The 12,203-nt window shown below is 40.7% G+C and overlaps 1 pseudogene; it reads right to left on the bottom strand.

Moving 5' to 3' along the window:
* Window positions 1-4,929: 4,929 nt before the first annotated feature.
* LOC143175718 (U2 spliceosomal RNA) lies at window positions 4,930-5,110 on the bottom strand (annotated as a pseudogene).
* Window positions 5,111-12,203: the final 7,093 nt, after the last annotated feature.

Raw genomic sequence — 12,203 nt, forward strand, 5'->3', positions numbered from 1 at the left:
GAACGGTCGACGGCCTGCAGGTCCTGGACCAGCTCTTCGATCGTCAACAGTGGGGTTTAACGGACCTGAAACCCGGTGGGAACGCCTAGGTGTTCGTAGGGCTCACCGGCTGCCAGGGCGCCCATTTCCTGACCCTGGATGGTGAAGCGAGTGGCACGGATCCCGCGCGGCCACCTACCACGATGGTGGAGGGTCGCGCACTTTGCGGGATTAAACCGCAATCCGATGCCACTCGCCGCAGCATCCACTGCCTTTAGCAGCGTTTCCATACCCTCCGGGGTGTTGGCGATCAACGCGAGATCGTCCGCGTACGCCAGGACACTGTGCCGATGGCCGTGCAGCGTGTAACCCGCCGAGGTCCCGGTAGCTGCGCGCAGCACTGGTTCCAGGGCGAGGTTAAACGCCACAGGGCTCATCAGACAGCCCTGACGCACCCCGGAGAGGATGGGAACGGGGTCGGTAAACCCGTCGGCTGTCAGCACCCGTGTGGTGCAACCGTGGTACATACTCTTCAGAATATTCTGAAGAGTAGAGGGAACCCCGGCCTCCTCGAAGGATTGGTAGATGGAGGCGTGGGGGACCGAGCCGAACGCGTTCGCCAGGTCCAGCCACGCCACCACTGCCTGACGCCCCCACCTGCGAGCGTCTGTTAGGGCCCCCTGCAGCACGAAGTTATGTTCATAACACCCCTCGTACGGCAGGAAGCCCTTTTGCGCGGGACTTAGGCGCTTGTTCTGGACTGACCACGCGACGGGACGGTCAGCCAGAACAGCGGCGAAGAACTTCGGGGTCGTGTCAGACATGGCCAGCGGTCGCCAGTTTTGACAGGTCGTCGCGATCGCCCTGACCGACTCCAGACGAAGACACAAATTGAACACAGAGGTCAGCAAATGTGACCCCGGATCTGCCCTTTTTAGATCATTGTAAGTTAGACCGCCGGGACCAGGCGCAGAGTTTGTCATACGCCTGATCCGACGATCTACCTCACTCATCTCGAAGAGCTTCACCAAGGCCACATTGCTGGCCTCCTCTGGAGCCTCGATGGAAGGCGGGGGAGGCCTAGCTCCCAGGTTCTCCGCCGGTAAGTACAAGTTGAGGAAGTACTCATGTACCCTGTCCTTAGGCACTTTGCAGTGCAAGGACGGGCCCATGAGCACCTCATGAACAGCACGCCGGCGGTTCTGCCTGAAGAGCCGTTGTATCCGCGTAGCCTCCCTTACCTGGTCTCCCCGTGTTGGTCCACCGGCCAACACAGGACGATCGCGGTGACCGTTCGAACCGCGAGCCGCTTGGTCGCCCGACACGCCCCTAGCTCTCGCACGCCGTTGGGGCCTATCCGTCCCGCCCCCTCTCGTGGTCGGTCCCCCGACTCTGAAGCCCTGAAGGTATGCTGCGATTTCCCTCGCAACATCCTCCAGCTGCTCCAGGGAGCCAGCGTTCTGCGCAATGCCGATCAGCAACTCTCTCTCCGAAGGAAACGCTTCCCCGACCAAAGGCCGGATGGCGCCCCTTCTTCGAGAGGGATGCCCGGATGCCGCAGGACGCCTGGGCTCACGAGGTCCCGAGGCACGCGAGGGTGCGGTCGTTCTGCGACTTCTCGCAGGAGCGGTCGCCTCCGTCGCGGAGGCAAGAGCACCCCTCACGGTTACATCAACGGTGACGGGCCTCCGATTATCCCTCCCCGCGCGATTTAAAACTACCCCTTCCCGCAAAGTAAAAAGGGAGCCGGGGGCACTACGTGGGACGCTCGGGAGTAGCGAAAGGCTAAACGATGTTACGCTACTCACCGAGGGCGCCCCGGAACACCCTGCTCCAGGCCGATGCGCGTTATTGTGCGCGGCGCTGTTGTTGTTGTTGCTGCTGCTGCTGCTGCCCGGTGGCGGCCGGGCGGGGGACTTTTCTCGCGGTGGTAGAGGAGGCGTCGTCGTCCTCTTCTCTGGCGGCAGCGGCTGCGCCTAATCTTCGGACGACGAGCTCGACGACAGGATCCCGCGGAGGTGGCGTCGGCGGGATCCAGCGGCGATTCGCGACGACTCCGGTGATGATTCCGGGGTTGCGGCTGCCCCGGCCGGCTGCGGCACCTCCACCTCTTCGATGGGTGGGAGGAGCGGGGCCGCTGGAGATGGTGGTAGCGGCCCGGCCACCATCGCTCCTCCTACAATAGGCAGGGGGGTCATTATCGGCCCCCCGCTGCAGGTGGTGGTAACGGTGGAGGTTACCGGAGACGGAGCCCCCTGCTCGCCGCGGATGGTCGGCGGCGTCCTGGGGCTCCAGTGCTTTCTCGGTGGGGGGGCTGCGTCTTGGTGGTGGTGGTGATGGCCCGGGCGGTATAGGGGTGGCCCGGGTTGCTGTACGCAGCCCCAATTCCGGAGCGACGTCTATCGGCGAGGGAGGTGACGTGTGGGAAGGGGCGCCCGCTGTGACGGCGGCGTATGATGGCGAAGCCGCTGTCCTTACCCCCGAGGGTTTCCTTTGGGCGGCCCGAGGTGGTGATGGGCCGCTGGAGGGATACTTCCCTTGAGCCACCGCCCTTGGAGATGGAGTGTGGGCGGTGGGTGTCCCTCCTGATCTCGGGGGCGACCGGGGGCACCCGGTCGGAGCTGCTACCGTCCCCCGGGTGGTGGTGGTGGTGGTGGTTCTTCTGCCCACCTCCACCGGGGCGCTGGCACCCCTCGTACCCCGTGTCACCCGCCCTTTGGTGCTGGTGGGCGGGGTCTTGACGGGCGGGGTCCTCGCTGGAGGGGTGCCAGTCGACCCCCTGGTAGAGGGGGCCGTTCTTCTGCCCGGTGGGGTAAGCCTCGTTGTGGTAGCGGCTGAGGGACCGGAGCCCCTCCCGGTAGCAGGCGCCCTTGCAGCCGGCGGCGATGTCCTAGGAGCAGCCGACCCCAATCGCCGCGGCGGGCTGCCGCTCTTATTGACCGGTAGCGTCCCTTGGGTTTGGTGTAGATTGGTTGTGGGGTGAGTGGGCGGGGGCGCGGGCCGGGCGCTGGTGGTCGGCCCAATGGTGATGGTTAGCGTGGGAGTGCTGGACCGGCTTCAGGGCCCTCGCTTTGCCCCCCCTAGCCACCGGTCTCGTTGTCGTCGTCTTCGTCGTCGTCCTCGTAGTCCTCGTTGTTGTCCCCGTCGTAGTTGCAGATGTTGTAGCTGTTGCCGTTGTTGTTGCCGCTGCCGCCATTGTGCGCCGCGTCGTGCAGGTGGTGATTGCCGTCCCCATTGAATCCCTCGTCGTAGAAAGGGTGTGGGTGCGCGGTTCTGCGGGGGCGAATAACGCGGAACTCCCCCGACGAGAGGTGTTGCTCGAACCGGTCGAACCTGTCACGGGAACTGTACAAGTCCCACACGGATTGTTCTGCTGGTCGGATTTGTGTAAAAAGTCGTGGTGCAGCCTCCCCACCTTGAGAGGATACCTCCCATCGCCGGTGAAGCTGCACTCACGACACTTGTACGTCAATACAACGCCCGGATGATGTTTCCGGGCGTGCTTTGTCAAATCCGTGTGGGACTTGTACACGCCACTCATCCTGATCCCGGGGACACCGAAGCAGGCAGGGCATCGGAACTCCGCCGGGAAGGGAAACTCTGTCACCAGGGCGAGATTATTACTCCCCTCGGTAGTGCAGGAGGTGACTGACGCACTATCACCGCGGTCCTGCATCGCTCTTAAGACTAAGTCCTACGCTAAGTGAGACAGAAGAAGAGACAGAGTTGCTGTGGCAAATATTTCTAAGTGCCACAGCGAGGCGAAACGGGGGGGATAGACAGAGTGGGAATAACAGAGGAAGAGAAGAGAAAACTAAGTCCAAAGCTACAGAAGGGATACCGCCACGCGCTAACACCCTACTGACTCCGCCGGCACTAAGTCCGGTGTCGAAGACTGCCTGGAAAAATGACAGCCTCGGACGTGGCAGTCGGCAGGGAGACTAACGGATGACGGTTGCGGAGGAGTGCAGCGATCTCGATGGAGGAAGAGCGACGGAATCGCCCACTCCACCGAGGACTGCACGGGGGTTGCACCGCAGGCGGGCCGACTTGACGTCCACTCACTAACGGGTGAGTGGAGTCAGCCTCCACGCGGGCGGTGACTGAAGGGAGAAGAAGGAGGTGGAGGCGCCACTCGACTCGGACCTCACGCGTCCCGGTCCGTTGACACACCTCAACGGATGGGAGCGATCGGAGGAGCGGGTGGACGCGTAGGGGTAAGGTGGAGGACTACCGACGATGATTCGAGCACCGCAGACGGCTGGAGACCGGCAGCGTTACCCTCCTCACTGCCGGGGGGATAGAAAGAAAAGAGAGACTCACTCGGCGCAGGAGTCCAGCGATGCAGGAGCGCTCTCCGAGGGGAATAACACCTCGCTCCTGATTCCTGATCCAGCGGTGGTTGACGTGGATCAGGCGAGCCGTCCTTCCCGTCGGGGTTGCCGATGTCCAAGTCCTGGTGGGTCGTTGCGGTGTTGGGTGACCCACGTAGAGGAAGACCAGGGCTGATCGGGTTGGCCTGTGGTGGTTGTTGGCGTCCAAGTAGAGGGCTGGTTGTCCTAAGACCCTCTTAGACCCTCAGTAGACCCTGGTCGTCCTCTCCCTCGGTTGTCCATGGAAGCAGGATGGTGGGCAGTGCAGGTGGTGGTGCGCAGGTGATCCTCCCGCACAGGTGGGCGGCGCAGGTGTACTCCCGCGCAGGCTCGATCCGGTCCCGTGGCGAAGGCACTTTATCACACTTCACCGCACAACACCTCGAGCACTGATCGTGAACAGACCTTGCCGCGCAAACGCCCGATCGCAACTCGGCCCGCACTGTTGCGTAGTACCGCGGCGGGTGAATTTACCGCGATTTCGGGACATCGCGGAGCCAGAATATTAAGGGGCTCACTCTTTGGAGTCCCGAGTCGGTCCAGCAGGTGAAAAAAGATAAGAGCTCTAATTAGCAGCGCTAATTGAGTCGTTTCTGGCGGCACTGCAGTGCCGGACCGACTCGCGGCGGAAGTGGAGCGAGCCCCAGCGATCCGCCTGACTCCAAAAATCAGGTTCATTTTCTGACTCCGCGATGCGGACTGTATCAGATATTAAGCTGATAAGAACAGATAAAAAGCGCTTTATTCACAAAGAATGTTCCCCCAGCCTTACATTGTTTGGCTGGGGATGGATACATAGTAGCGCCTTTATGGCGAAGGCAAAATAGTTGATATAACTCTATAGCGTCTGTCGCTATTTTCAGATCTCAATCTGCGGTGGCTCTCATCTCATAAACACCTTAGCATTTATATGAATCTAGCAAGAGTCTGAATATGTATATATTAGTGGAAGTAGATAGTTAATCGAATAAATAGCAAAACTAGAATAAATTATATAAATAAATAAATAATAGTAGCGTAGATTAAATAAACAAATATACATAGCATACATAAATATAAACAAGAAAAGAAGAGGCACAGAAATATATAAATATACATAAATAAATAAATAAATAAATAGATAAAATAAATAACCAAACAAAAATAAGCGAGAATAAACATTAAAGATTAAATAAACAAATATACAGGGCATAAATAAATATGGACAAAATAAATATAAGCGTAGATATATAGCTAAAGGAAATTTTCAATATATACAATTCAGTGGTTAAATATGAACATAATGTGTAGTTCCTAGTCGAATCCGGGCTCTACTGTGCCCAGGCCTTCGCCATAGAAAACAGCACAAAAATAAAATAAAATAAATAGATATATAAATATAAATACGATTAAAAGCATCTCAGTAGCGGCTATTTCGCATTTCAATTAGGGCGCACGCGCGGAAGTGCAGTTATAGAGAAGCGGCTAGTATAGAATTAGAGTAGGCGGTTGAGGCAGAGAATGATTAAAATGAATAGGTCAGATAGATAAAATAATCAAGGAAATAAATAAATAAATAATAAATAATAAATAATAAATAATAAATAATAAATAATAAATAAATAAATAAATAGATAAATAAATAAACTGGGATAAAAAAATAAGAAATATAAAAAAATTAAAGAAAAAGAAAAGAAAGAGTACCAAATTGATGAATAATTAGAACCAGTGTCATATCACTAATTAAGAAACCGTTACCAAATCTCGTAGTTAGTTCAGAAAGAAAAAATAAATAGATATGTAAATAAATATGTAAATAAATAAATATGTAAATGAATAAATATGTACATAGATAAATATGTAAATAAATAAAAGTGTAAATAAATAAATAAATATGTAAGTAGAATGAAACAAAAAAGAAAAAAAATATGTAACTAAATAGATAAATATATCGTTAGTCAGTATGTTTGAAATGGTTAAGTAAATAGATAAATAAAAACCAGGAAAAGAATATAATTAAATGAGTTAATAACTAAATAAATAAGTAGTTAAATAAACAGAGTAAGATAGTTAGAATATTAATAGTTATAAACACTTTGACCTTAGCCATAAGAACGAGAAGCGATCTGCATTTAGGTTATGCGAGTACACTTTGATCTTCGCCATAAGGTCGAGGAGCTACCTGTTTCTGTGTTATGCGAGTACACTTTGATCTTAGCCATAAGGCGGAGAAGCAATATGGATTTGGATTATTCTACTACACGTTGACAATAGCCATAAGGGCGTGAAGCGATCTGGATTTGGGTTATTCCAGTACAATTTGATCTTAGCCATAAGGCCGAGAAGCGATCTGGATTTGGGTTATGCTAGTACATGTTCATATGAGCCGTAAGGCCCGGGAGTCTATCTGGATCCGTGTTATGCGAGTTTTCTACAATTTTATACAGTTTTATACAGTATTGTATAGTATATTACAGTTCTATGTTATTTTATACAGTTTTATGTAGTATTATAAATGTTTCTATAGCATTATGTAGTTTTACGCGGTTTTACATTGTTTTGTATTCTTTTTTATTGTATTTCACATTTTACATTGTGTTATGCAGTTATATATATTATTATGAAGTTTTGTGTAGTTTTATATAGTTTTATATAGTTTTATACAGTTTTATATAATTTTACATAGTTTTATATAGTTTTATATAGTTTTATTAGTTTTATATAGTTTTATATAATTTTATATAGTTTTATATAGTTTCATATAGTTTTATATAGTTTTATATAGTTTTATATAGTCTTATATAGTTTTCTATGGCTTTATATAGTTTTAGTAGTTTAAGTAGTTTTAGTAGTTTTATATAGTTTTAATAGATTTAGTAGTTTTATACAGTTTTGTATAGTTTCATATAGTTTTATTAGTCGTACATAGTTTTATACAGTTCTATATAGTTTTATATAGTTTCATGCAGTTTTATATAGTATTGTTTGTTTTATACAGTTTTACATTGTTTTATATAGTTTTACATAGTTTTACATAGTATTATATAGATTTATATAGTTTTTCATAGTTTTATATAGTTCTATATAGTTTTATATAATTTTATATAGTTCTGTATAGTTTTATATAGTTTTATATAGATTTATATAGTTTTATATAGTTTTGTATAGTTTTATATAGTTGCGTATTGTTTCACACAGTTTTATTAGTTTTACATAGTTTTATATAGTTCTGTATAGTTTCATATAGTTTTATATCGTTTTATATAGTTTTATATTGTTTTATATAGTTTTATATAGTTTTATATAGTTTCACATAGCTATATATAGTTTTATATAGTTTTATATAGTTTTATACAGTTTTATATCGTTTTATATAGTTTTATATAGGTTTAGTAGTTTTATATAGTTTTATATAGTTTTACATAGCCTTATTAAGTTTTATATAATTTTATATCGTTTTATATAGTTTAAATAGTTTTATATAGTTTTATATAGTTTTATTAGTTTTATATAGTTTTATATAATTTTATATAGTTTTATATAGTTTCATATAGTTTTATATAGTTTTATATAGTTTTATATAGTTTTGTATAGTTTCATATAGTTTAATTAGTTCTACATAGTATTATATAGTTTTATATAGTTTTATATAGTCTTATATAGTTTTCTATGGCTTTATATAGTTTTAGTAGTTTAAGTAGTTTTAGTAGTTTTATATAGTTTTAATAGATTTATATAGTTTTATATAGTTTAATACAGTTTTCATAGATTTATATAGTTTTATATAGTTTATTACAGTTTTAATAGATTTATATAGTTTTATACAGTCTTATATAGTTTCATATAGTTTTGTATAGTTTTATATAGTTTTATATAGTTTTATATAGTTTAACATGGTTGCAATAGATTTAGATAGTGTTATATACTTTTATATAGTTCTATGTAGTTTTAAATAGTTTTATATAGTTTTACCTAGTTTTATTAGATTTATATACTTTTACATAGTTTTATATAGTTTTGTATTGTTTCATATAGTTTTATATAGTTTTATATAATTTTATATAGTTTTATATAGTTTCATGTAGTTTTATATAGTTTTATATAGATTCAAATATAATTTTATATAGATTGATATTGTTTGATGTATTTTTATATAGTTTTATATATATTTAAACATAATTTCATATAGATTGATATTGTTTTATGTAGTTTTATATAGTTTTATATAGGTTTATAAAGTTTTATGTAGTTGTATATAATTTTATATAGGTTTATCTAGTTTTATATAGTTTTACATCCTTTTACATTGCTTTGTATAATTTTATATAGTTTTATATAGTTTTGTATAGTTTCATATCGTTTTATTATGTTTACATAGTCCTATATAGTTTTAAATAGTTTTATATAGTGTTACATAGATTTGTATAGTTTTATGCGGTTTTATATAGTTTTATATAGATTTATATAGTTTTATATAGTTCTATATAATTTAATATAGTTTTATATAGGTTTATATAGTTTTATTTAATTTTATACAGTTTTATATAGTTTTATATAGTTCTATATAGTTTTACATAGTTTTATACAGTTTTCTATAGTTTTATATAGTTGTGTGTAGTTTCATATAGTTTTATGTAGTTTTATATACTTTTAATTGTTTTATATAGTTTTACATAGTTTTATATAGATTTATATAGTTTTATGTAATTTTATATAGTTTTACATAATTTTATATAGATTGATATTGTTTTATGTGTTTTTATATAGTTTTATATATATTTATATAGTTTTATATAGTTTTGCTTAGTTTAATATAGTTTCATATAGTTTTACTAAGTGTATATAGTTTTAAATAGTTTTATATAGTATTATATAGTTTTATATAGTTTTCCTTGGTTTTATGTAGATTCATATAGCTTTATATAGTTTTACGTAGTTTTACATAGTTTTCTATAGTTTTATATAGTTTTATATAGTTTTATATAGTTTTATATACTTTTGTATAGTTTTATATAGTTCTATATAGTTTTATATAGTTTTATATAATTTTAGTATTTTTATGTAGTTTTATATAGTTATATGTAGTTTTATATAGTTTTATACAGTTTTATATACATTGATATTGTTTTGTGTAGTTTTATATAGTTTAATATCGTGTTAATAGATTTATATACTTTTATATAGTTTTATGTAGTTTTAAATAGTTTTATATAGTTTTATATAGATTTATATAGTTCTATATAATTTTATATAGTTCTATATAGTTCTATATAGTTTTATATAGTTTTATACAGTTTTATTAGGTTTATATAGTTTTATACGGTTTTATATAGTTTTAAATAGTTTTATATAGCTTTACATAGTTTTATATAGTTTTATATAGGTCATATAGTTTTATATAGTTTTATATAGTTTTATATAGTTTTATATAGTTTTATATAGTTTTATATAGTTTTATTTAGTTTTATTCAGGTTTATATAGTTTTATATACTTCTATATAGTTTTATATTGTTTTATATAGTATTATATAGTTTTATATAGTTTTGTATAATTTTATATTCTTTTATATAGTTTTCTACAGTTTTGTATAGATTTATACAGTTTTACATAGTATTATATAGTTTTATATAGTTTTATACAGTTTTATACAGTTTTATACTGTTTTATATAGTTTTCTATAGTTTTATTTAGTTTTATATAGTGTTATATAGTTTTATATCGTTTTATACTGTTTCATATCGTTTTATATAGTTTTATATGGTTTTTTATAGTCTTATATAGTTTTATATGGTTTTTTATAGTTTTATATAGTTTTATACAGTTTTATATATTTTTGTATAATTTTGTATAGTTTTATGTAGTTTTATTTAGTTTTATATAGTTTTATATAGTTTATAAAGATTTATATAGTTTTATATAGTTTTACATAGTTTTACATAGTTTTATACAGATTTATATAGATTTATATAGTTTTATATAGTTTTATATAGTTTTATATAGTTTTATATAGTTTCATATAGTTTTATATAGTTTTATATAGTTTAATATAGTTTATTATAGTTCTATATAGTTTTATATAGTTTTATATAGTTTTATATAGTTTTATATAGTTTTATATAGTTTTATATAGTTTTATATAATTTTATAAGGTTATATAGTTTTGTTTGTTTTTTATATTTTTATATAGTTTCATATAGTTTTTTATAGTTTTTTATAATTTTATAGAGATTGATATTGTTTTACGTAGTTTTATATAGTTTTATGTAGATTGATATTGTTTTATATAGTTATACATCGTTTTATATAGTTTTAAATAGATTTATTACTTTTATGTAGATAAGATCACATTGTACTCGAATAACCCAAATCCAGATCGCTTCTCGGCCTTATGGCTAAGATCAATGTGTATTCGAATGACCTACATCCATATCGCTTCTCGGCCTCACGGCTAAGATCAATGTGTACTCGGGTAACCCAAATCCAGATCTATTCTGGGCCTTATGGCTAAGATCAAAGTGTACTCGCATAACACATATCCAGCTCGCTTCCCGGCCTTATGGTTATGCTTTGCCATAAGCCCGTGAGGAGATCTGCATTTGTGTCATGCGTGCTCTCATTAATCTTAGTAATAAGGCCGAGAAGCGATCTAGATGTTTATTTTGCGAGTACACTTTGACCTTAGCTATAAGGCCGAGAAGCGATCTGGATGTGTGTTATGGGAGTACACTTTGATCCTAGCCATAAGGCCAAGAAGCGATGTGTATTTGGCTTATTGGAGTACACTTTGATCTTAGCCATACGGCCGAGCAGCGATCTGGACTTGGGTTATGCGAGTACAATTTGATCTTAGCCAAATTGCCGAGAAACGATCTCGATGTGTGTTATGCGAGTACACTTTGATCTTTACCTATAAGGCCGAGAAGCGATCTGGATGTGTGTTATGCGAGTACACTCTGACCTTAGCCATAAGGCCGAGAAACGATCTGGATGTGTGTTATGCGAGTGCACTTTGATCAGAGCCATATGGCCGAGAAACAATCTGGATTTGGGTTGTTCGAGTACACTTTCATCATAGCGATGAGGCCGAGAAGCGATCTGGATGTGTTATGCGAATAGACTGTGATCTTGGCCATAAAGCCGAGAAGCGAGCTGGATGAGTGTTATGCGAGTACACTTTGATCTTGGCCATAAGGCCGCGATGCGATCAGCATGTGTGTTATGCGAGTACACTTTGATCTTAGTCATAGGGCCGAGAAGCGATTTGGATTTGGTTTATGCGAGTACACTTTGATCTTTGCCCTGTGGCCGAGCAGCGATCTGGATTTGGGTTGTTCAAGTACTCTTTGAACTTATCCATAAGCCCGAGAAGCGATCTGGATATGTGTTATGCGAGCACAATTTGATCTTAGCCATACGGCCGAAATGCGATCTGTATTTGGGTTATTCGAGTACACTTTGATATTAGCCAAAAGGCCTAGAAGCGATCTGGATTTGGGTTATGTGAATACACTTTGATCTTAGCCATAAGGGTGATAAGCGACCTGCATTTGGGTTATTCTAGGACACTATGATCTTAGCCATAATGTCGGGAAGAGATCTGGATGTGTGTTATTCGAGTACACATTGATCTTAAACATAGGGCCGAGCAGCGCTCTGGATTTGGGTTATTCGAGTACACTTTGATCCTCGCCATAAGGCCGGAAACCGATATGGATTTGGGTTACTCGAGTACACTTTGATCTTGTCCACATGGCTGAGAACCGTTCGGAATGTATGTTATGCGAGTATACTTTCATCATAGCCATGTGGCCGAGAATCGATCTGGATTTGGTTTATTCGACCACACTTCGATCTCAGCCATAATGCCGAGA

This window comes from Nomia melanderi, unplaced genomic scaffold (genome assembly GCF_051020985.1).
Source record: "Nomia melanderi isolate GNS246 unplaced genomic scaffold, iyNomMela1 scaffold0168, whole genome shotgun sequence".
Classification (NCBI taxonomy): domain Eukaryota; kingdom Metazoa; phylum Arthropoda; class Insecta; order Hymenoptera; family Halictidae; genus Nomia; species Nomia melanderi.